The 13,941-nt window shown below is 43.0% G+C and overlaps 3 non-coding genes across 3 annotated transcripts; 1 reads left to right on the top strand and 2 right to left on the bottom strand.

Moving 5' to 3' along the window:
- The first annotated feature begins 59 nt into the window (after positions 1-59).
- Positions 60-141, top strand: TRNAL-AAG (transfer RNA leucine (anticodon AAG)). The gene has a single exon. It is a non-coding gene; the product is annotated as a tRNA-Leu (tRNA).
- A 3,179-nt stretch (positions 142-3,320) lies between these two features.
- TRNAP-AGG (transfer RNA proline (anticodon AGG)) lies at positions 3,321-3,392 on the bottom strand. Its single transcript has one exon. It is a non-coding gene; the product is annotated as a tRNA-Pro (tRNA).
- Positions 3,393-3,711: 319 nt separating this feature from the next.
- Positions 3,712-3,784, bottom strand: TRNAT-UGU (transfer RNA threonine (anticodon UGU)). Its single transcript has one exon. It is a non-coding gene; the product is annotated as a tRNA-Thr (tRNA).
- Between the last annotated feature and the right edge of the window lie 10,157 nt (positions 3,785-13,941).

Genomic DNA, 13,941 nt, shown 5'->3' on the forward strand with positions numbered 1-13,941 from the left:
CAGGTGGAGAGGGTAAAAGAGGAAAGGGTAGAAACTATGTCTCCCGCCACTAGCCAGCAGGTAGCGTGGCCGAGCGGTCTAAGGCGCTGGATTAAGGCTCCAGTCTCTTCGGGGGCGTGGGTTCGAATCCCACCGCTGCCATGTGGTTTGTTTTTTTAGGGAAACCATCCGTGTATTCCGATTACTGTACTGGTGCTACCACGTTAACACAGCCTCTTCACCTTTCTCTAGCACCCAATCTCGTATCTCCAGTTGGTAAAGAATATAGCTGTGCGCTATTTTGGAACGTCTCGTATTTCTGAGTGTTTCATAACGTGAAGTACTTCATAAAGACAGCAAAATCCTCTCAAGATCATAAAGATGCTTTTGAATCCATGGTTTCCCAAAGGAGGGAAAGTGCTAGGACATTAATATAACTCATGTGTAGCCTTCGCTTTGCCTTTAAGTGGACAAGCGTATTTTGAGCTCTTTGCCTTTAAGTAGACGAGCGTAATCTGCACTGTTCTAGTTATGGAGGAGTACAGAAAGATGAATAAAGTAATGCCTGCCCACAAGGGAAACTCACAGTCTACAATGGAAAAATAAATCCTACAATTACAAAAAAAAAGACGGTCTGGAAACATTGTAAAACATCATCGAGTAGAAAACAAATGAGGCATAAGGAAGGTCGTGCAGTGATTTGGGAAGGATGGTGAAGGGACCGTGGGCTGGGCTGTTAGAATGCAAGGGGTGGCAATTCTCACGTTACTAACTGTGTGACTTGGGCAAGCTGCTTACCTTTTGTGTGCCTCTATTTCCTCATTTGTACAATGGAGATAATATATACCTCTATTATGAAAATTAGTGAATACGTGTAAGGTGCTTAGCGTATAGTCTGCAGAGACAAGAAAGATCAATTTAGGTATCCATTTGTAACATAATTCCATTGCCATTGCTATTATCCCTGGGAAGATTCCAATCTGACTCTACAGAAACTGGAAATAAATTGCCATTTAATTGTGGCCTCTGGAGACCAGCAGGTGTGCCCAGAAGTGTGGTAATATTCGTCCATCCATTCATCTATTCATTATTAATTGCCAACTACATATAGTACACATTGCTAAGTGCTGAGGGTACAAAATCGAGCACAACAAAAGATCTGCCTTCCTGGAGCTTATATCCCAGTAGGGGAAACAGAAAAAAAGAAGGAAAGAACTGCATATAATAATATTAAGTAGTGATAAATGCTGTGAACTGCCATAAATTAGTGTAGGGTATAATGGCAATTGGAGGCTATTTTGGAAAGAGTGGTCAAGGAAGTTGTCTCTAAAGAGGTAACATTTGAGCACAGAAGGAGTGAGAGAGAGAGAGGGATACAAATATTTGAGGAAGTGAGATGTTCTAGGCAAAGGAAACAGTACATGAAAAGTCCGGAATAAGAAACAAGGCACATGGATTTGAGGAACAGTGGGAGGGCCAGTATAGCTAGAAGAAAGTGAGTGAGAAGGAGGAGGAGGGGGTAAGCAGTTGCAATCAGAGGGACAGACACCACCAGAACACACAAGGGCTCGATCACAGATTCTGTTCTAAATGTGAGAAGTTATTGGCTGCTTTTAAGTGGAGGAGAGTATTGTTTGGCTTACATTGTAATAGGATAACTCTGGCTGTTCTCTAGAATAGGGAGTAGAGAAAAAGTAGGAAGATGAGTTAGAAGGCTATCATGGGATTTGTAAGAGATGAAAGAGAGTTTAGACTAGGGTGATAATGAGTGTGTTGGGAAACAGACGAAGATAGAACAGTGGATTGGATGTGATGTTGGAGAAACTGGATAAATGATGGATCTGTTTCCTGAGATATGGGTGGTGGTTAGACAGCAATTGGAAGAGGAGTGGCAGGAAATCAAGGGTATCATTTGAGACAAGTTAATTCTGAGATGCCTATAACTCGTTCACATGCTGGAGCAAGCAGGTGACTATATCTACAAACCTAGGTCAAGGCTTATGAATAGGAATCATCAGTATACGATGCTATGTTAAGCCTCATGACTTGATAAGTATAGAGAGATAAACAAACAAATGGGCAAGGGGAGAGCAAAATAACACTCAAATATTGAGAGGTCAGGAAAGGAGCCATCAAAAGAGACTGAAAAGTAGCCTCCTGAGATGAGAAATGAAGTAGGACGAAGACTGAAAAGTGACTTTTAGATCTGGAAACATCAAAGTCATTGGTAACCTTGACAAAAGCCATTTCAAGTGGCGTGGTGGAGAAAAAAGGCCTGATCATAATTAGTTGAAGACAGAGCATGAGGGGAGGAAGTTGAGATACACAACGCATAACTTTTAAGAAGTTTTTTTTATCTATGCAGAAGAAAGAATTGGGAAGAGAGGTTAAGAAGGAATTTTTTTTAAGGATTGGTGATACTGCAGCTGTTTGGTGTTTGTATGCTAATGGAAATGATTGGCACACTGGGGGAAATAGCTGCTGTGTGTGTTGTTAGGGGCTTGGGGGTGGAGGTGCGGAGGTAATGTTGATTTCAGAAACCAAGTCTTTACCTAAAGGAGAGGAAATGGGAAATTCATCTGATGTGAAACTGAAGGAGCTGCCCTTAAATATGAGAAGTGAAAGATGGGCCTTGAAACAAGACAGAAGACAGAGATGATGAGTGTCGATGTGGGTAAGTTAGTCCATCTGTTGCCAGGAAGGGATATAGTTCACTTCTAACGGAATCGTTTTATTCTGTAATAGTTATTCACACAATAAAGAAAGTTGCTAAGGATCCACAAAACATTATTTTTAAAGTTAACGTTTCAAAATTTGCCTCTGGAGATACACTTTCCCTTATCACTCTATTGCTCCACTGGAATTAACAGAATTCATTGCCTACCTTACAGTACAAAACAAACAAACAAACACCAGAAAGGGTGGGGAAAAAGGAAAGAAAGGAAAAGGAGAAGAAAAGGCAATATTATGTAATAACATATAAACCCCTTTTTAAAAGATAACACATCATACAGTTACACACGGTGACAATGTTAGTACGTGTCCGCTCCCAATTCATTCCCAGGAAAGAAAGCAGCTCCTTGTGTTTATCAAGGGCTAAAATTTCCGAGCAACTTTGCATAGACTTTGACTTGACAGGATTGCTAGAGGTAGGCAGGGAGAGGACGATGTGTTATAGTTTGTCAGAGAGAATAAAAAGGATCACCTGGGGGTTTCTCTGCTGTGCTTCTTCACATCCCTGGGGAGTTAACGGCTGCAATTTTTCAAAGAATAGTATACAGGGACAGCAAAGTACAATCGTAAAGTTTTCAACAAGGAATACCTTGTTGAGTTGAAAAGGGGGGCTCGTCCGGGATTTGAACCCGGGACCTCTCGCACCCTAAGCGAGAATCATACCCCTAGACCAACGAGCCGGGCTGAAAAGGTGCTTCCGTTTTGCCCTAAGGCTCATTCAGAACATCAGGCATTTTTCTGATGAACTAGGTTCTTGGGTGCCTTCTATCGGCAAGAATGCGTACTTATTTGCACAGCAGAGGTAAACCACACGCCCCAAGAGTCATTGAGACTGGCAGCTTCTGTAGCAGGCGTGAACCCGCCTAGCCTAAATGACTGCCGAAGCGGCGCCGAAGACATGCAGATGTGCCAAGCGACAGCCACACTGCTGCCGCGTTGTCCGACCCCGATTACCTTCTAATGTGGAAATCCCTGTGGGTAGAAGGGAAAAAGGAACACAGGCCCCAGCGAGAATTGAACTCGCGACCCCTGGTTTACAAGACCAGTGCTCTAACCCCTGAGCTATGGAGCCCTACCCGGGTGCAGCTTTTCTACCTTTCACCTTATAGATTGTTATTATGCTTCTAGCATTCCAGCTACTGAATAGGATGTTAGCTTGAGTAAAATTCCAGGATATTCTCCTACAAAATGAAAACATTTTCGTGCTCTGTAAATCCCTCGAAAAGATTCTGCTTTGAGCAGAGCAACTACCAGGCTGTCTTCCCGTTCCTCACCCTGATACTCTCTTGAGACGTTGCCTACTGTGCCTCTGTGGTGCATGGAAATGGTGTTCATGTTAGAATTTCAGATCTTTGGGTACAAGGGCGACCCCCCACACACACACCTCCCGAAATATGAGGCGTCTATGGAGGGCGTCTGATGGACAAGGAAATTGTAGTGCACGCCTTCCGCTTAATTTGGTGGTAAAATCCAGGGACGGAGGTAAGAGATTTTCCACGGCTTTTTCCTTTCTCAATCCAGATCCCTAGACCTCTAAACTTGCCTTTCTGGAGTTAATCCCTCACTCTTCCAAGGTCCAGAGGTAGAAGCAAACAGGGAAAAGGGGTGTTGAGGAAGAAGAGTTTAATCCTTCCCTGAAGACATACACAGATTTGCACATAGTTGGTATGAAAATAATACGACTTTTTAGAAAAGATTGTTTTCAATTTTTAGAAACCTTGTTTATATAAGCTGGTGAACAGAAACTAAACAATTATTTAACTAAGAAAGATCTCGTACCCATTTCTTACGGCAAATAAGCCGTAGGTGAGAACATTGGAAACTAAGCACTGACTCATGAAACCCCAAGAAGTGACGCGACTCTACTTAGTAAGATTTAGACCCTCTGACCGCAGCTCTGCTCTTATACTCACAATTTTTTAGTGCTTTCATGTCCAAGATCACAAAATTTGTAAGAAATCTGTAAGGTTATTATGATTCATTGTCTCCTTTATTTTTCATTATTTAAACGTAAAACATGATGCTGTTGACCTTACACATTTTCAAGGAAGAAAAGTGCTCTATTTAGATAGGCAAAGTAAGGCATTTGTGGCAGATTTTCTTGGATTAGGGATGAGTCAGGAAGAGGCCTTACGATGTTGTCCTAAGGTGAGATGAATACATATCTTTTGTAGCCTGACAAGGGCTGTTGCTTCTACTGCTCCCGGGTGTTTAACCCTCAGTCTCCTGCTCCCAAGAGAACTACAAGGCTTTGTTTTAACTGATTGAATTAAAAATTGAGTCTCTATACTCTATTTGCCTACACAAGACACTTCACTGGAGAAAACCTCTAACGTTCTCTTTGGGCCTAAAGACACACCTCATAGCTTAAGGAAATGGCAGGTTGCCTACATTTTTTTTTTTTTTTTTTTTTTTTTAACGTCAGGGGAACACAAGTAGGCTTACCTTTTTTCTAGAGCAGAAAAGTCAAATTAAAATAAACTTTTGGTCATAGTTGATGTGTGATTGTTGGCATGTATAGACATAGAATATGTAGTGCAGTGGTTAGAAAAAACCTAAATCGGTTATCTAACTTTGCCAGGTCTCAATGTCCCAGTTTTGGAAATAGGTGTTTATTATTATCATCATTGTTAGTATTATCTTCATTATTATTATTTTCAGAGAGACTGGCCATAGGCAAAATTACTAAGCAGTGCAAACTGTCTCTCAAACGGCCTTCTTCCTCTGTGCTGTTTCTCCTGCTCTCTTTGCTTGTCTTTCTCTGATGGTATTCATGATGGCTCCTCACCTTCTCTTAGAATCTGTCCTCTCATTCTCACCCTGTCACAATTTGGCAAGCTCACTTCTATTCCCTACATGAATTGATTTCTTCTCTTCTATCCACAGACTGTTATACATTTAAGAATAATTTAAATTTGGGAGGCTGAGGCGGGTGGATCACGAGGTCAGGAGATTGAGACCATCCTGGCTAACACGGTGAAAACTCATCTGTACTAAAAATACAAAAAATTAGCGCATAGTGGCACGCGCCTGTAGTCCCAGCTACTCGGGAGGTTGAGGCGGGAGAATTGCTTGAACCCAGGAGGCGGAGGTTGCAGTGAGTCGAGATCGCACCACTGCACTCCAGCCTGGGCGACAGAGCCAGACTCAGTCTAAAAATAAAAAATAAAATAATAATAATAATAATAATTTAAAATATTCAAAGTATTCCAAGGAGAGAAGCCAGGGCAACAACCATGGATCTGATGTTTCCAGTTTCTCCTAGACAGAGGCTGGCTTTGCAGAGAGGGTTCTCACTCCTCTATCAGTACAAATAAACCTTTGACCAATTGACCCTATCCACATTCAGCCCACCTCCTACCATCAAAGGTTGTCCCAGGACCTTATGTTACATTCTCATTCTTCCAGCCCCTTACTCCACAATTCACTCAAGTTGGCCTGTCTGACTCTAGGAAACTCCAAGAACTCCTTCTACTAGTTTATTAGACTTAGCATCAGCAAACCTGGTTGTGCTCCAGTGTGTTCTGGCCCATCCTGAGCACTTCCTCTGCTGAGCAACTTGACCCCTAGTTGTAATCTTAGCAATATTTTTAATTGCTTTTTTTGTTGTTTGTCTGTATTTCTTCCATTTCCTCTCAACTTTTCATTTGGAAAAACTTTAATCCTAATGTGGAAATAAATGAACACCCGTTAATGAGAACAAGCAAAGGCTATTCAGAACTTTCTATAGCAAAGGAATTAGCAGCCTTCACTTGTGATTTTTTAAAAATATAATTTCCATATTATTTTTCTCTAGAGAGACTTTTTCTTTAGTCCTTAAGGACTCACCTTCTTATATGGGCTTTGGTAGGGGTCATGTGGCAGCACCCATAGGTCTGAATCAGGGTGGGGGTGTTCGGTCCTTGCAAGCTTCACAAGATTAGTTCCTGTCTACCTTGCTGTGAATGACACAACTCCCATAGTAACAGAATTTCACGAACAACTTGGGAAGCCCGTAGGCGTCAAAGATACTAGCTTCAGAAATGTCCCTGACAGGTGCAGTCTCTACTACGTTTTGAATGATGAACTTCTTAATAGTCTTGCCTTTGGGTAGGCATAGGGCATAGTTCATGTAGCAAATGGGCTGCACGTGGCTGTGGCCCTTTTTGGCATGACCATTGTTATTTCTTTTCTTTGCCATCTTGGAAGTGGGGACCCAAAAAAGCATCACTTGTGATTTGGCAGAGACTCAAAGGCAAGCTGAGGAGTGGGAAAACTTTATAGTGGACAAAGGGAAGCCTTCAAGTGTGCCCTGACTGGAGACTGTGGCATGGGGACACGGTGGGCAGGCTAACTAGAAGCGGGGCGTCCTATGTGATTGGTTAGGGATGCATATTTGGCTTTCTCTGGTTGATGCTAACTTGGAAACAGAAACAAATAATAGGAAAGGTGTTAATTATTCATAAATTCCTAGCTATTGGGTCTGGTTTTTACAGAGGTTATTGTTTGGCTTCCTGGGCTGGTTGCTTAGAGATAGTGGTCTGACTTCCTAAAAGTCTGGCTTAAAGACAATGGACTGGCCAGGCGCTGTGGTTCACACCTGTAATCCCAGCACTCTGGGAAGCCGAGGCAGGTGGATCACCTGAGGGTTGGGAGTTCGAGACCAGCGTGACCAAAATGGAGAAACCCCGTCTCTACTAAAAATACAAAATTGGCCTGGCGTGGTGGTGCATGCCTGTAATCCCAGCTACTTGGGAGGCTGAGGCAAGAGAATCGCTTCAACCCTGGAGGCAGAGATAGCCAGTGACAGGCGGTGAGCCAAGATAGCACCATTGCACTCCAGCCTGGGCAACAAGAGTGAAAATCTGTCTCAAAAAAAAAAATAAATAAATAAAAGAGAGAGAGATAATGGGATGGCTTCCTGTGCTGGTCACTGTGGGTTGACTTCCTGCACTGGCTGTTGTAGGTTACTACTGGTCAGAGGTCTATTTTTATATATATTCTGGCCACTGTCTGTTTGTATAGTGATACCCTAGGGAAAAGTTAAAAAAACGGTATGATAAAAACTGTATACCCTTTAACTAGAACACCCATTATTAGGAACATTTGCATCCTTCTTACCTCCCCTTCCCCCTGTTTATATGTACTATCCAAGAGCAGAATATTAGTACCATATCACACCCAGGAAAATTTATAATTCCTTATATGCTAATAGACATACAGTCCATATTCAGATTTCCCCACTTGCCCACTCCCTATTAAAATAATTTAAATTCTAACAATATTTCTCACTGCATTTAGTTGTCACGTCTCTTTGGTCTCCTTTAATCTAGAAAATTCCCCTCCTCTTAGACTTTCTTTTCTCATGGCAGTTGTCTTATAGGAAATCTCACGTTCTGAATGTGATTATTTCCTCATATAAAATTTGGTTTAATATTTACTTATTTCCTCATGATTAGATTCAGCTTAAATATTTTTGTCAAGAACCCTACTACTAATTTTCCAGGATAGATTGTCTAGGGTCTAGGTAGGACTGAATTTCTAGTAAACCAAGCAAAATGAAGTCTAATGAGTGATACTTATTTACATGACAGTGCACTATTTCAAGGAGCTTCTGTTCAGAAAAGGAAACTATTATGTCATCCTTTGGGGGAGACTTCGTAATTTTCAGCTTCATTGGCTATAGAATATTTTTAAAGGTCAGGAATTTATATCCCAGAAAAGTAGGCACAATTACCAGGACTCAACCAATTATTCACTGTAACAACATCCATGAACACCTATGGACAGGCATACCGGTTTCCAAGATACATAGATTGTTTATCTCAGATATCAAGGAACGTGACTTTGCAAAGCTTTAGCCACACACACACACACACACATACACACATACACACATGTACTTGCCTCGATTTGTACTTTCTCAAAGTTTTCTTCAGATTTCTACAGACATCTTACCTTCTGGAAACTGAGGCTACACTCACTCTGGTGATTATCAGTTACCACTTGTATTGCCGTCTAACTGTAGTGTGTGTGTCTCTGTGTGTTCATTCTTCTGGGTTCGTATTGTATATATTGTAAAAGGTGGAGAAGATATTTTCTTTTATTCAAATTCAAGTTCCCAACGAGCAAGGATAATAATCTTGTTTGTCTTCTGCTCCTCCCCAAACCTGATCAAATGATAAGCACAGATTTATTTGGTGGATGTGAAGTGGGCAAGATTCTATTTCCAAGTCCCAAAAGGCTTCCTGGCAGATGCACCCCACTAGCTTGCCTCAAATGTTTAAACCCATTATAAACACTCCTGTGTGTTCACGTGGAAGCTGACCATGTTTTGAGCACTTGGTACACTATGGAATTAAAGTCAGGGACTAGGAAAAGCAGTAGAGGGAAATCAAAGAAGAAATTAAATTGTACATCAGACACGATAGTTTTAAGCCCAAAGCACCAAGACTGTTAAAATATTTGTGGGGACTGAGTAGGTGAAGGAGGACAATGATACCAGAAGGATGAACAGAAACAAAGAATAAAAAATGCCTCATATCCTTCCCCTTTCTATTCCTGTTGATCTTACCATAGTTCAAAGATTGCATTTCTTTTCACCTGAAGCTTGCAGAGGTGATTGATTTCACTGGATTACTCCATGAAATCCCTCTTGTCCCATGTCTCCAAAGAAGTTCAGTGAAAAGTGTAAAGACAAACACAAACTAGAAATAAGGGGCTTAAATCTCCCTGCTCAATACAAGGAAATTTCCCCTCCCTCTTCTTACTTTAGAAAACTTTTTTTTTTTTTTGAGACAGAGTCTTGCTCTGTTGCCCAGGCTGGAGTGCAGTGGTGCAATCTCAGCTCACTGCAACCTCCGCCTCCTGGGTTCAAGTTATTCCCCTGCCTCAGCCTCCCGAGTAGCTGGGATTACAGGTGTGTGCCACCATGCCCTGCTAATTTTTTTTGTATTTTTAGTAGAGACGGGTTTCACCATGTTGGTCAGGCTGGTCTCGAACTCCTGACCTCATGATTCACCCTCCTCAGCCTCCCAAAGCGCCGGGATTACAGGCGTGAGCCACCGCACCCGGCCTAGAAAACTTCTAAGTACATCACAGTACTTTGCTTTACTGTGATGGTCAATGTGATAACCATATGAAACCATATTAGAGCTAAGTAAGTGGGGTTCAATAAATGCTGAAAGCATTGACTATCTGATGGAGTCATCAAAAATATTATTTAATTTAAATATAGTATTTAATTTTGAGCAAGATTTTACAGCACATAGAGGGGTCCTCAGGCCAATAGGTGGACGGCTTTTTTTTTTTTTTTTTTTTTTTTTTGAGACGGAGTTTTGCTCTTATTGCCCAGGCTGGAGTGCAATGGCACGATCTCAACTCTCCACAACCTCCACCTCCCGGGTTCAAGCAATGCTCCCGCCTCAGCCTCCCAAGTAGCTGAGATTACAGGCGCACACCACCACGCCCGGCTAATTTTTGCATTTTTAGTAGAGACGGGGTTTCACCATGTTGGTTAGGCTGGTCTCGAACTCCTGACCTCGTGCTCTGCCCGCCTTGGCCTCCCAACGTGCTGGGATTACAGGCATGAGCCACCATGCCCGGCCGGGGGCATGGCTCTCTATTGGAGCTAGGAACAGAGCTTTACATTGCAATGTAGTGCGTGTCTTCTGCTGCAGACTGATCCAGAAAGATTCTGGTGGGAACTTTCAGATGCTCTAAATGAGCATAGAACATTTGATACAGAAGTTGGTACATAGAGTATTTCTCAAGATTTAATGCATACTCTAACTTTTGGGGAGTTTGTTCAGATTCTGATTCAGTAGGCCTGAGACTCTGCATTTCTAATCTGCTACCAGAAGATGCTGATGCTGCTGGCCCCCAATCACACTTTGCATATTAAGGCCTTAAAGTAAATCTCTTGCTCATCTATAAATTTTCATCATCTGGACTATTAACAAGGTATGGATAGCAAGAAATTCAAGGTTAAACTCTCCGACAATATTACAGAATGCTAGAGCCTAGAATATCAGCATTCTGTGCTGAAGACTGAAGGAATAGACATGTGCCAGCCAGACACATGCAATGTGTCTGCATGTATTTGTATCAGGCATCTTTCCAAAAGGGTGGTTATCCATTTGCTTTAGATACTGGGCAATCAAGTATGCAGCAAATTTGGCATTCTACTAAGAAAACCAAGACACCTGGCTTATGGGTCTCAGGGCACTTACTGTTTGTACTGTGCAATCCAACATGTGATCCACTTCTTGAAAGGAACAGGCCAAGTTTCCTCCCTCCCTACTGAAGGATCCTGTGAGCACAAGGCAGGAAATAGGTACTCCAGCAACACTGAATAGGAAATTGAATAGGAGAAGCTATGCGCACTTGTTAGCAAAGGAACTTCAGCCAGGAACAGGAGAGTGTGGTACTTTCTTGATAAGAAAGTGCTCTGACACCTGTCAGTTTGAGGAATTTGAACCTGCAGCATTCCAGGATCAAAGAGGGCTCTGCTGTGATGGCTAAGTTCTTTCCTGTTGACTGCTTCCTTTTATTGCCTGATCTGGCACTAAAACAGATCAAAATGGGCTCAGGTCACTTCCATCACATGAGAATCTTCATATTAAAAAAAAAAAAAGTCAACACATAGAGAAACTATGGGTTGTTTAAATGAGTATTATGAGTTTTTTTGTTTGTTTTTGTGTTTTTTTGAGATGGAATCTCTGTTGCCCAGGCTGGAGTGCAGTGGTGCGATCTCGGCTCACTGCAACCTCCACCTCCTGGGTTCAAGCAATTCTCCTGCCTCAGCCTCCTGAGTAGCTGGGATTACAGGCACATGCCACCATGCCCGGCTAATTTTTGTATTTTTAGTAGAGACGGGGTTTTGCCATGTTGTCCAGGCTGGTCTCGAACTCCTGACCTCAAGTAATCTGCCTGCCTTGGTCTCCCAAAATGCTGGGATTACAGGTGTGAGCCACCACACCTGGCCAAATGAGTATTGTCTTCATTCGTTCTGTGTTGCTATAATAGAATACCTGAGGCTGAGTAATTTAGAAAGAAAGAGATTTATTTAGCTCACAGTTCTGCAGCCTGGGAAGTAGGAGAAGCATGTTACCAGCATCAGCCAGGCTTCTGGTGAGGGCCACTACACTAGGTCAAAACAAGGCAGAGAAGGTCAAAGGGGAAGCAGACACATACAAAGAGAAAAAAAGAAAAAAAAAGTGGGGGCATCTTGGCTGCATAACAACCCACTCTCCCAGGGAACTAATCCATTCCCAAAGGAAGTAATCCAATCTCACCAGAGCCAGAACTCACACACTACAGAGAGAAGGGCACCAAGACATTCATAAGGAATTTACTACTGCGATCCAAACACCTCCCTCTAGGCCCCATCTCCCAACACTGACACATTGGAAATCAAATTTCGACATGAGTTCTAGTGGGGACAAATTAACCATATTCAAACCATAGCAGGTATGTTTATCAGACTAGCACTGAAACACAAAGAGACATAAATGTTACTGTTAAATCTCATCTGGAGATCTCATCAAAAGTTTCAATATGAGACCCATTCATGGGCCCTAAGTCTCTTGTTGGCTCAATACTACGCATAATAGTTCAACAGATATTTTAAATATTTGTTCTCTCCCCTCCCATTCACCCTGCACAGCTCTTTCAAGTCATAAAGAACCCAGGATCTTTCTTTTTTTCTTTCAAGCTGATGCTTCCTCGGCTTATACACTGAGATGGTGGCACAGGATTCCTAGGATTCTCTCTAGCTTAAGAACAACATTAGTCTTTCCACTTCTGACCCTGGCAAAGACTTGCGTGTAGATGGAGGCAGTAAGCTCACTCCTTTTACCCTAAGGCTTCCTCCAAAGCTTGAAAACACAATGTGAAATTTCTTAGTAGTCATACATTCAGCCAAAGGGGCTGGCGACGGGTATTTTAATCTCTCCGTCTTAAGTGAATCGTAGGACGCCATATCTTTGACCATCCTGCTGGATTCAAAACCTACGAGATGCTGCCTGCTGGCCTTGGGTGCTGACCTCCTCCTTCTAGGAAGAAAGAGACCTGGTCAGGGCCAACGGTGGGTACCCAGTGAGCTTAGATTGCCGGTGAGCTGGACGTTGGGGAGGAAGGTGCTGGCGCCAGAGGGCGACAAGGAGTGAAGAGGGGGATGTAACACGGGGTGAGTTTGGGAGGCACCGCGGGGAGCCCGGACTAGAGTGGGTGGGGGCGCGGGAGGAGAGCCTGCCTCCGACCTCCGAACGTCCCTGCCCTTTCCTATGCCGCTCCCGCTTCCCTGCCCGGGTTCTACGTTTATCCGGTGCTCCCTGAGCCCTATTTTAAAGCTGCTTTTTAAGAACTTCCTTTCTGCTCGCCTCCCCCAACTCCTGGCAGCGGTGACCGTGAACTCGCAGGACCTTGGCCCCCGCGAAGGCCCAGGGAAGAACGCTTTTTTCCTCTCTATTCGCCCTCAACCTGACCAGTTGGGCCACCAGGGCTTGGGGAGAGACCTCAGAGGCCTAGAGCCAGGAGAGGCGAGAAAGGGTTGTGGTTTTTTTGAGTGATTGAGATGGGGGACAGAGGGAGCACTTAAAATCAGGCAACTTTAATTAGACTCCCAGGAGAATTTCTGGATCCACAGACCGAGGAAACAGCCAAATGGGAACAGCAACAAAGAATATAAATAATACATAATCCAGGGCTTTGCGCCAAGTGGGGTTGTTCGCAGGTCAGTAATTCCCGCTCAGGGTGCGGGAGACCCCAAGTATCACCTCTGAAACTGTTTTCTAGCTTTCCCTCTACTCTTTTAGAAAGAAATGGTACAACACATGACTATCTCAATAGATGCAGAAAAGGCTTTCTGCAAAATTCAACATCCTTTCATGTTAAAAACCCTCAATGATCTAAGTTTAAAAGGAACATACGTCAAAATAATAAAAGCCATGTGTGACAAACCCACAACCAACATCATACTGAATGGGCAAAAGGTGGAAGCATTCCCCTTGAAAACCGGCACGAAACACGGATGCCCTCTCTCACCACACCTATTAACATAGTATTGGAAGTTCTGGCCAGGGCAATAAGGCAAGAGAAAGAAATACAGGGCATTCAAATAGGAAGAGAGGAAGTCAAACTCTTTCTGTTTGCAGATGACATGATCCTGTATCTAGAAAACCGCCTCATCTCAGCCCAAAAGCTTAAGAAAGCTGACAAGCTGCCGGGTGGGGCGGCTCAGGCCTGTAA

This window comes from Pongo abelii, chromosome 15 (genome assembly GCF_028885655.2).
Source record: "Pongo abelii isolate AG06213 chromosome 15, NHGRI_mPonAbe1-v2.0_pri, whole genome shotgun sequence".
NCBI classification, from domain to species: domain Eukaryota; kingdom Metazoa; phylum Chordata; class Mammalia; order Primates; family Hominidae; genus Pongo; species Pongo abelii.